This window comes from Eschrichtius robustus, chromosome 8 (genome assembly GCF_028021215.1).
Source record: "Eschrichtius robustus isolate mEscRob2 chromosome 8, mEscRob2.pri, whole genome shotgun sequence".
NCBI classification, from domain to species: Eukaryota; Metazoa; Chordata; class Mammalia; order Artiodactyla; family Eschrichtiidae; genus Eschrichtius; species Eschrichtius robustus.
In genome coordinates, this window is record NC_090831.1 from 26628488 (window position 1) to 26638993 (window position 10506).

Here is a 10506-nt window from a genome sequence, read left to right on the forward strand (position 1 = left end):
TTCTTAAAGTGATGTCTCGTTAATTGAGATTCCATTTCGACTCCCCTTCATCATAAATGTCGGAGGCCCAGACACAGTCCCCTACCTTAGGGGCCATCACGGTACCCTCACAGAGCACGTGGGAGACCATTCTTAGGTGGGGGCTAGTCTGTGCTCACCTGACCTCTGTCCAGCGGGACCGAGGCAGTGGTGACCCCCATAGATTAGACATATGATATGCTATGATATTAATATGATACCACCAAGTGTTGTCACTCACTGGAACACAGAGCAGCAACCCACTCAAACATGCCTGACCTCATATGATTGTGACAAGATTAAGAGAAGAAAAGGAACCACAGGTTAATCAGGACAACACCCTTAATGCAGAGGTTGGAAATCTCAAAGGGGACAGGACACACTGCAGGCAAAGAGCGCATATGCGGTCTCCCCATACATGTGATCCTGACCCATGCAGGTGTGGTGAGACCCACACAGTCCCCGCACCCTATACCTGGGGCCACACATCCACACTCACCTGGGTGACCCACCTCCCCAGACCCCTCCACCTGGGTCACATGTCCACAGTCCCAGGGTGACCTCACCTCCCCAGACCCTGCACCTGGGGTCACACGTTCCCTTGGTCAGGACACCATGGCTCTGCAGGGGGCTCCCCCAATGTGGAAACAAGCTGGGTGCCTGAGACCTCCTGGGATGGGAAAAAGTGTCAGGTGGGTCTCCTTTCCCCACACTTGTCCCAGAGGAGTCCTCCTCTTCTCACTTTGGTTCTGTGTGATTTTAACTGTTTTTAAAGCTTTCATGCTAGAGTTGAACACACGACTTTGGTGCTGGCAGGCTCAGTCCTTTCTTGTCTCACTTACATGTTGAGAAAACTCACAGGACAGCAGGGCTGAAAGCCGAGGGGCAGCTCTGGACTCTGCTGAGTAGGGACGGTAGACTGGAAGGAGAGCTCAGCAGCAGCCTCAGCTGTTACCCATCGGCCTTTTGCCCGATCTGTGTGCCCTGCAATCAATTCACCAGCTAAACCTGCCTCCCTATGCACCATGCACGTGCTGGTAAATTGGAATTATTGCCAGGTAGCCCTCCTGAGGATTCTCCATGAGCCCCAGGGAAGGTGAACCTTGCAGGGATTAAGACTAAGGCCCCGACCATAGCACTGACCCTTGGGAGGACCAGGTCACCACACTCAGAAGAGAGGCTGTTACGTAGACAAGCCCACCTCGGCTCCAGACCCCAGAAATCTAAGCACTGACATTCAGATGCAGGCACAGAGCTTCCCAGTACTGAGGCCAGCCCGGGTCTCTACCCAGGTCCCCATAGTCCTAGCGTACACAGAACATGGTCAGGTCTAAATCTTCTTATTATAGACAACACATGGTCAGCTCTAAATATAATCAGTAGACAGGACATGCAGATGTCTAAATCTACCATGTAGACAGAACCTGATCATGTTTAAACTAGCTTAGGGCTGATCTCATAGGAGGTACAGATCACACACATGGGTCTCTCATCTTTGGACACCCACATCAGGAAACTGAACAAAATCTTTGTCATTAAACATTTCAACAGGCAAAACAGAAATGTTCCCAATTTCTCTGGCCACCTGATGGTCAGGATCCACGGGCGAGCCACGAACTTCTTAGAGTGCAGCCCAGTCTGCTGCCAGGACAGACAAGAAGTGGCCTGATTCCAGCCTCCCAGGCTTCCAGAAGGAGGCGGCCACACTGGAAGCCCAGGCAGGAGAGTCCTGCATGGTCCGGGCCGGGAGATCCGGTCTGTCCATTCGGCTGGCCGATTCCGGGCGGGGCGCTCAGGGCCGCTGAGAGCCCTGCACTCAGGTCCTGCTTCCCTGCAGCGTGTGCGTGTGCGTGTGCGTGCGCGTGTGCGTGCGCGTGTGCGTGTGCGTGTGTGTGTGTGTGTGTGTAGAGGGGGCGGTGGCTGACGGCTCCCATGGCCCCCGTCCCGGGCACCGCGCTGTCTTCGAGGGGAGGCACGGGGAGAGGTAGGGGCACAGAAGCCGTTGGAGAGGAGAACCCACCGCGGAACTCCTTGCACACTGGCTCGCCCCACCCGGAAACCCGCCTGCCCATCGTGGGCCGCATGTCACCCCCCAGCCCCCCACCCCCGAGGGCAGGGTGCCTGCTCTTTCAACAGCACAGGGTCTCACATGAAGGAGACCCAGTGGGGACTGTCACACCCCCCCACTCCTGATGCTGTGTTTGGGGAGAATGAACCCCCTTGACTGGGCGATGGGACCCTGTGTGGAAAGAGGTGGCGGCCCCATCCAAGTCGGGGCCTGGCTGAGAGATGGGAACACAGGAGCCAAGTGCAGGCCCTGGAGGCCAGGCCAACAGGAGGGGCACCCCCAGCCTTGGCCGGGCTCTCCAACGGTGACATTGTTGCTTTAGGGGACCTGGGGCAGGCGACTGAATGTCATGGGAGTCTAAACTGGACCCTGAATGGGCCTTAAAGAAGGTGTGAAGGATGTAACTGAGACAGTGACAGTCATTGGAAGACAAACTCTGTGTCAGGATATCCTGCTCCATCCATTTAAATCCCTGAGATCTGTGACCTTTACGTGGCTACGCAGGATTGTTAGAGCAGCTGCGTGCGGATATATCTGGGGCACAATTCAGTCTGCAACCAACTTGCAAGTGGTCCCAGCAAACACACAGGTGTGCGCACAGGCAGGCACAGCACACACACAAACATATGCATGTGCACAGCACAAATATATTCACACACTAGCATGTGAACACACATGCACCCATATGCCCATGTACACACTAATGTGTGCAAGTGCACATACCTATGCACATGCACAGCATATGTATGCAAACAGGCACATGCACACGCATAGCACACACACAGGGAGTAAAGTGAATCCGTAAAGCATTCATTCCTGAACACAAGTGAAGCTGACATGTATTTTTCCCTTTTCTTAGCATTGATGTTTTTCACAATAAAAAGTTTAAGAAAAAAGTTAATGGCAAATGACTTTTGATTCATAGGACTTTCTGATGTTATTCCACAAATATTATGACAGGAGAAATGAATGTAGATATTACATGTGTCCACTAATGGATGAATGGAGAAGAAAAACACGGTCCATCAATACAAGGGGATGCTATTCAGCCTAAAAAGGAAGGCAATTCTGACACAGGCTGCAGCAGGGATGAACCTTGAGGGCATTATGCTCAGTGATGTAAGCTAGACACAAAAAAGCAGTGCTTGATCCACTCATACAAGGCCCGTAGAGCAGTCGGAAACATAGAAACATAAAGTAGGATGTTGAGTGCCAGGGGCTGAGGGAGGGACAATGGGGAGTGAGTGTTTAATGGGGACTGTTTCAATTTTGCAAGATGAAAAAGTTCTGGAGGATGATGGTGGTCAGGTTTGCACAACAATGTGAATTACTTCTTGACCCTGAAATGTGCACTTAAAAATGGTTAAGATAGTAAATTTTATGTTATGTGTATCTGACCACAATTTTTAAAACTTTTTAAAAAACAACAGGAAATAGTCCATGAATACCACAAGATGCACAACTTCACTAACAACAGAGGGATTAAAACCATAAGAAAAATACTGTGCATACACCTACCAGAATGGCAGACATGAAAGACATAGTATCAAATATCAGCAGGATGTGGAGCAATGGAAAGCCTGGTACGCAACGGGGGGATGCAACCACTTCTGAAACAATCGGGCCTCAGATAGCGAAGTCCGTGCACAGAGACCCACAGTGCTCCTCCCACTTGAACACAAACCCACCAGCCCTGCACCGGGACACACAGACATGGACTCGCAGCCACAGGAGCCAAACCTGAAAGAACCTGAAGGCCATCACAGGCGGATGCAGAAATGAACCATGCATGCTCCTATGAAGGAATATTCCACAGCAATGGAGTACATTGTGTTTAAAGGTAGTAAAACTATAAAAATTATTTTTTAAAAAAACTATATTTACAAGATGAAAGAATCTATAATTCTGGCACCTAGGGATTGTCGAATGCTCCTAAAAATAGATTGTTGTGGAAATGTTTATTATAGGGAAATTGACATATTCTCTAGGAAGGACAGGGTGAATGGGCCTGCTACATTTTCTACATTGAAGACATATACAGGTTTTGATTCTACTTCTGTTAAATCAAGTGGGGCTTCATTGGATTTCTGCTACTGCGGAGATAATCAAATTCTGGGTAGGGGTCAGGAGAAAATTAGTGTAATGTTCTTGTGTTCTTGTGTAATAATTACTGTTGAAAGTGTAACTGATCCATTTATCAGTAAGACTGAGACTAGAATAACTGCTACATTACTTCATATGAGATGATTGTCTGTGCTATTGTTCCTAGAGCTCCAGTGAGTGAGTATGTTGAATGTGAAGTTCATCCAGATCTGAGGATGGAATAAATGGCTAGGTGTGATATGGCTGATATAAATAATATGCCTACATTTATATTAATCAGTGGATAAGATATGGGAAGAGGAATTCATGTTGTGAGAGCCAGGGTTAAGGCTAGCATTGGGGCAATAATATATAAATTGATGATGTTGATGGACATAGTGGTTCTTTAATAAGTAATTTGAATGCCTCAGCAATGGGTTGTAATCATCCATGGGGGCTGATGATTTTTGGCCCTTTCTGGATTTGTATATAGCCTAGGATTTTCCATTTAGTTAATATGAGGAACGCTATGGTGAATTAAATTGGGTAATTTGTGAAAGAATGTTGATTATAAACATATTCTTAGGAAGAGGACTTGAACCAGTGCAGAAAAAGTTTCAGTTTTACATAATTACCGGGCTCTGCCACCGTAACGAACCCTGTTCTACAGTAGGATATGTATAAATTAATTGCATGTAGATTATATCATCATTTAGTTTGAAGACATTGTGTAAAGTAAGCCGTATTGCTCTTGTCCTTTCATACTGGAAGAAATCTGCAATAGACAGAAACCAACCAGGATGACTCCAGTCTGAACTCAGATCACGTGAGACTTTAATCGTTGAACAAACAGACAATTAATAGCAGATATACCATTGAAATGTCATGATCCAGCATCAAGGTCATAAACCATATTGCCGATATGAACTCTAAAATACAATTACACTGTTTTCCCTGGTAAAACTTGTTCCGTTGATCAGTGTTTTAGAAGAACAGGTGATAAAGCACTTTGACTAGCTGGCCTAAATTTTAATCACTCAGAAGTGGTTTTATTCTCCAAAAAATAAATGGCGCACGGGCTCAAGACGCACCGGCTTCAGTAGTTGTGGCGTGCAGACTCAGTAGTTGTGGCCCACTGGCTTATTTGCTCCGAAGTACGTGGGATCTTCCCGGACCGGGGATCGAACCGGGTCCCCTGCATTGGCAGGCGAATTCTTAATCACTGCATCACCAGGGAAGTCCCAGAATCGCAGTCTCCCTTTTAATATACCTTAAGCCCAAAGAATCCATGGAAAATTGTTACAGAAAATAAGACAATAAAATATTGTAAGGACTATAACAGAAGCATATAGTACACAGTTCATATAGACACATCCCAAGCAGTTACAAAGTCTATTAAAAGGGAGGCTGCAATTTTAAAAGAATAAGAAAAATTATACCCACAAACTCCCAATCTTTCCTGAAACGTTGCAATCTGAAACCCTATTGTAGGAAGCAGAAGATTCCAGGAGACATTCTACAAATGAAGGACTCCAAACCCTGTGGTTGGATAAGGAATTCTGGAAGGAAGGTATCCTCACCCAAGGAGAGCAGGTTCCTATACTTCTGTAACATCACATCCCTGTACAATTCCCATTGATCTTGGTCTAGGCACTCTCACTCCTCTTGAGAGAAATCTATGGCCACATCCTGGAATGTCAGCAGTCCCTGAAATTAAAAGTACACATGCCGTGTGGCCACGGGAAGAGTTCATAATGTGACCCAAGAAGAAAACAGCAAGTTAAGAGAACTGGTTTTAATTTAGAAGAGTGTCTTCAATTATCCACTAATATATATCTATATATATATATTTTTAAAGTAACTTTCTCTACCTTATTTCTAACTACAAGAAAAGAGTATGGCATGTGATCCACAAAACCAGTATAGAGACTATACTTGTCTGGAAGAGAAATGATAAAATGACGGTTTCAACACAGGCATATGCATTTTTGAGTGTTTTATTTCTATCAAACTGGATAAAATGTGTGTATTTCTCATAGAGAAAAGACCTGTCGAGGTAGAAATGTACCTTTCAACTATTCATGGGTACACAAGTACACTGGGGAGATTGTACAAGTGCAGATTGTGATTCAGTAGGTCCGGTGGGCCTGAGTTCTATTTTTTTAACAAGCTCATTTTTAACTAGTGATGCCACAGTCTCTGATTCATTAACCACAACTGTGAATAGCAGAGACATAATTAGAAAGGTAAAAATTCATATTTAATTTTGAACTTAAAGTGTTTTATGGATTTTACACCTTTAATAGAATAGTGAGCACAGCAGCAACAATCATTTGTGAATATTTACTATAGACTGTGTATCTTTCTAACTTTTTTTGTGTAGGATTCCAGGAAAAAGGCCTGGGCTGCGGCCACAGTGGGCGTGGCCCCCAGGCCGGGCCGCCCCTCCAGGACCCCCGACGGGGCCCTGCGCTCCTGGCGGCTCCCTCCCCCGCCGCCCCGCTCCCTCCCGGAAGGCCTCGGGGCAGAGCGGTCCCACCCCCTGCGCCCAGAACGGAGCCTGCGTTTCCTCAGAGCTGGAACTCCCGGCTCGGGGTCTCTTCCCTCCGCCGTCACGGAACTGCCCCGGAGCCCGAGGGGAGGGCGACCTCACTGAGGCTGCCGGCTCTGGAGGTGCCCCGGCGGCCGAAGCCGTAACAGTCGCGGGGACGGCGGGCCGGGTAAGTGGGCGCCAACCCTCCGCCTGGTCCGGTGCCCGGGCGGCAGCACAAGACCAGCTTCTGAGGGGCAGGGGTTCGCTGCCACCCGCTGCTGCTGTGCAGAAAGAGCGGCCCCCAGCGTCTGGTCCCGGGAAACTTCGGTCCCTCCTCTCGCCCCTGCCCTCGGCCTGGCTCGCGAGGCCTGGTGGGCGTGGGGAGGGGGTCGGCCTGAGCGTCCTGAGGGGAAACGGGGCAAGGGAGGCGCAGGGTCCGGCTGCAGCGTCAGCGCCCCTCCTCCCGACTGCGGGGAAAGCGGCTGAAAACTCCTCCTGAGGCGCGCAGACCCCTTATTCAGCCGAGTCCCTCTGCGCTCCTTCCTCCCTGAGCTAAAGTACCGGGGGGAGGGGACAGGGCAGGGGACTGGCGCGGGTAATGGGGAACATCAAAAGATGATTGTTAACTAAGGAAAACCAGCTCTCCCAAGGTGAGGAATGCAGCGCTTTTCTTTGTATGGGCTCACTGAAATCCTTCCTTTGATATGCACCTCAGCTCTCTGGGGCCTCCATTCTGTATTTGCATATCCTGAGTGCCTCAGGGCCCGCCGCCTCACATTGGAGGGCTGCAAATGCTGAAGACTGTGGCAGCCTTTGTTTACTGATATGGCAAGAAATATTCCATTTCTCACAGGCTTGAGGGGCAGACAGTGAAAAAAAGTCGGAGAATCTCACTCGGCATGTACTTTGGTTTACATATGGATAATATTTATACTTAACTGTGCTAATAGAGGTTCTCAGGTCCAATCAACTTGTACTACTGCTCTCTATGTATCAATTTCATGAATATCATAAGATAAATGCCCGTAGAATTGACTTAATCCATTTCAATAGGATAATGATTTTTAAAGGAAACATAATAGAAATATAACAACAAAACTTTTACCACTAAAGGCTGGGTCTGGAACAACCTAAATTAATGTTCCATTGTTAAAATATTGAAAGATGTATTCAATAGAAATATCAACAAAAATGACAAATAATAAGGATAGCAGAATGTTGAAATGGTCTATCTTTATCATTTAAGTGGCAGAAAATCATTTATTAGTAGGCACTGGGGGCAGAAGATGCCTGATTTTATATCTGTGTCATATTTGTGCAGTTGTTTCAACAAGTAACTTAAAGACAAAATGGAAAAACAAGGAGGTTTGTGCCTGAGATCATGTTGATGTGAAACCAGGGATGGCCACCTTGGGCCAGGTGAGTTACGTTTACCTGTCAGGTAGACCGCAGAACTCCTGGGAAGCAAGGGTTGGAATTTTTCTGCTGGGTGCCCCTTAGGTTCTGTGACTTGACTGACTGTGAGTCATGTTTCGGGAAAGACCTGATCACAGGAAAAGGGTGGGAATAGAGTGATTTGGGGAGCAGCTAACAACATTCATCACAGCTCACGGCCTGAATGAATTTTAAAGAAACAGGAAAACAAATGCTTCTTATGGAATCAGAGAATGTGAGGGCTGGACAATCCCAGAAAATGAGGAACACCCATCCCATTTTCCAGATGAGAAAACAGAGGTCCAGCAAGGTGAAATCCCTCACCCAAGTTGCACCCGTCTCTCCTCCCCACTACGTGGTTCATGAAAGCAGGACTCTTCCTGTCTTGATCACTGCTGAACCCTAAAAAGGGCCAGGCATCTAGCAGCTGCTCCAAAAATTTTGGTTGACTGTAGGAACAATGCTATTTCTTTCTTTCTCACTCTTATTCAGGATTGTGCCAAGAACTCCCCAGGTTGCAATGTAATTCGATAAATGTAAATATTAATTGAGTTTTGTTGTGATGAGGACTTAGGCTTTGAAGGTAACAGACTTGGTTCAGATCTTGGTTCTGCCACTCAAGAGCTGTTTGGCTTTGGGAAAATTACTAAACCTCTCTGAGCTTATTTCCTCCTTTGTAAATTGGGGATACATCTATCTGAGCCAGCAGAGCACCTGCATGAGAGATGTGCACTAAGTATTGGTCTTTCTCACTCTCCTACGCCATCTCTCTGTTCTTCCCAGAGAAGTTGTACAGAAGGATATAGTACTTTTTAGAAAAATTTAATTAATTAATTTATCTTTGGTTGCATTGGGTCTTAGTTGCTACGCGCAGGCTTTCTCTAGTTGCGGCAAGCAGGGGCTACTCTTTGCTGTGGTGCGCGGGCTTCTCATTGCGGTGGCTTCTCTTGCTGCACTTGTTGTGGAGCACCGACTCTAGGCGCGCGGGCTTCAGTAGTTGTGGCCTGCAGGCTCAGTAGTTGTGGCGCATGGGTTTAGCTGCTCTGCAGCATGTGGGATCTTCCCTGATCAGGGCTCGAACCCATGTCCCCTGCCTTGGCAGGCAGATTCTTAACCACTGCGCCACCAGGGAAGTCCGATATAGTACTTTGTTTTTTTTTTTAAGAGAATCAGTCATTTATTTATTTATTTATTTATTTTTTAAAACCACTGTACACTTTAAGATTTATTTATTGATTGATTGCTATGTTGGGTCTTCGTTTCTGTGCGAGGGCTTTCTCTAGTTGCGGCAAGCGGGGGGGCCACCCTTCATCGCGGTGCGCGGGCCTCTCACTGTCGCGGCCTCTCCCGTTGCGGAGCACAGGCTCCAGACGCGCAGGCTCAGTAGTTGTGGCACACGGGCTTAGTTGCTCCGCGGCATGTGGGATCTTCCCAGACCAGGGCTCGAACCCGTGTCCCCTGCATTAGCAGGCAGACTCTCAACCACTGCGCCACCAGGGAAGCCCGATATAGTACTTTTTAAAGAGGGGTTTGAATTTATTTCAGATTGTGTACATTTTTCTTGTAGAAAAGATTATTCCACTATAGAAATATAAACACGCAAAACCACTCCAAATGCAGTATTCTATGGGTTAGATATTATCAGTCACATTTTATAAGTAATTGGGCAAGTGCCAAAGCACTAGGTACTGGGGAGTAAGAAGACTCAAATCTGGGGTGCCCCCCACCCCAATTTCAAGAGCAGCGTGTGTTTTTCAAATCCATGTTTCATCTGGTCTTTGTTTCTCATCCATCCTCTGTGTCTGCCTTTCTCAAGAAGGCTCAGATCCTCGGCTTTCACACCCTCCCGGCTGGCTGTGCCCCAGCTCCCGGCCTGGAACCTCTGCGTGCCTGGGTGTGCCTGCTCCCCCTGTGCATCACCAGCTTTGCCAGGGAGCTGCTGTATCGTGCACTGCTTGCTGTACCCAGAGTACCTGGACCCTTCTGGTACATGAAGTGCACCCTCCTCACCAGGTGTGCAGCCCATCCCCTTACCTTATATCCTGCCTCTAAGCCAGGCTTGGGGGTGACTACAGTGTGCATTCAGCTGTGTGAGGTGCTGGGATCAAAGTGAAGTTCCCAACTTTTGAAGTTGCAGGCTTGAGGGGCACACAGTGATTTAAAGTCAGGTCACCTGACTTAAAGGGGGGACTGATTGATTTAAAGCCAAGGCAGCCGACTTAAAGCCTGCGTCCCTCAGCTGCAGGACGAGACCAACTTTGGCGGTGCACGGGTTCGCTCCAAGCCAGCACTGCTATTCAGGAAGAGCTTCCAGTAGCGCCTTAGTGCGGGGGGACTTGGTCCGTTGTCTTGCCCCTGCCCTCAGAGGGGG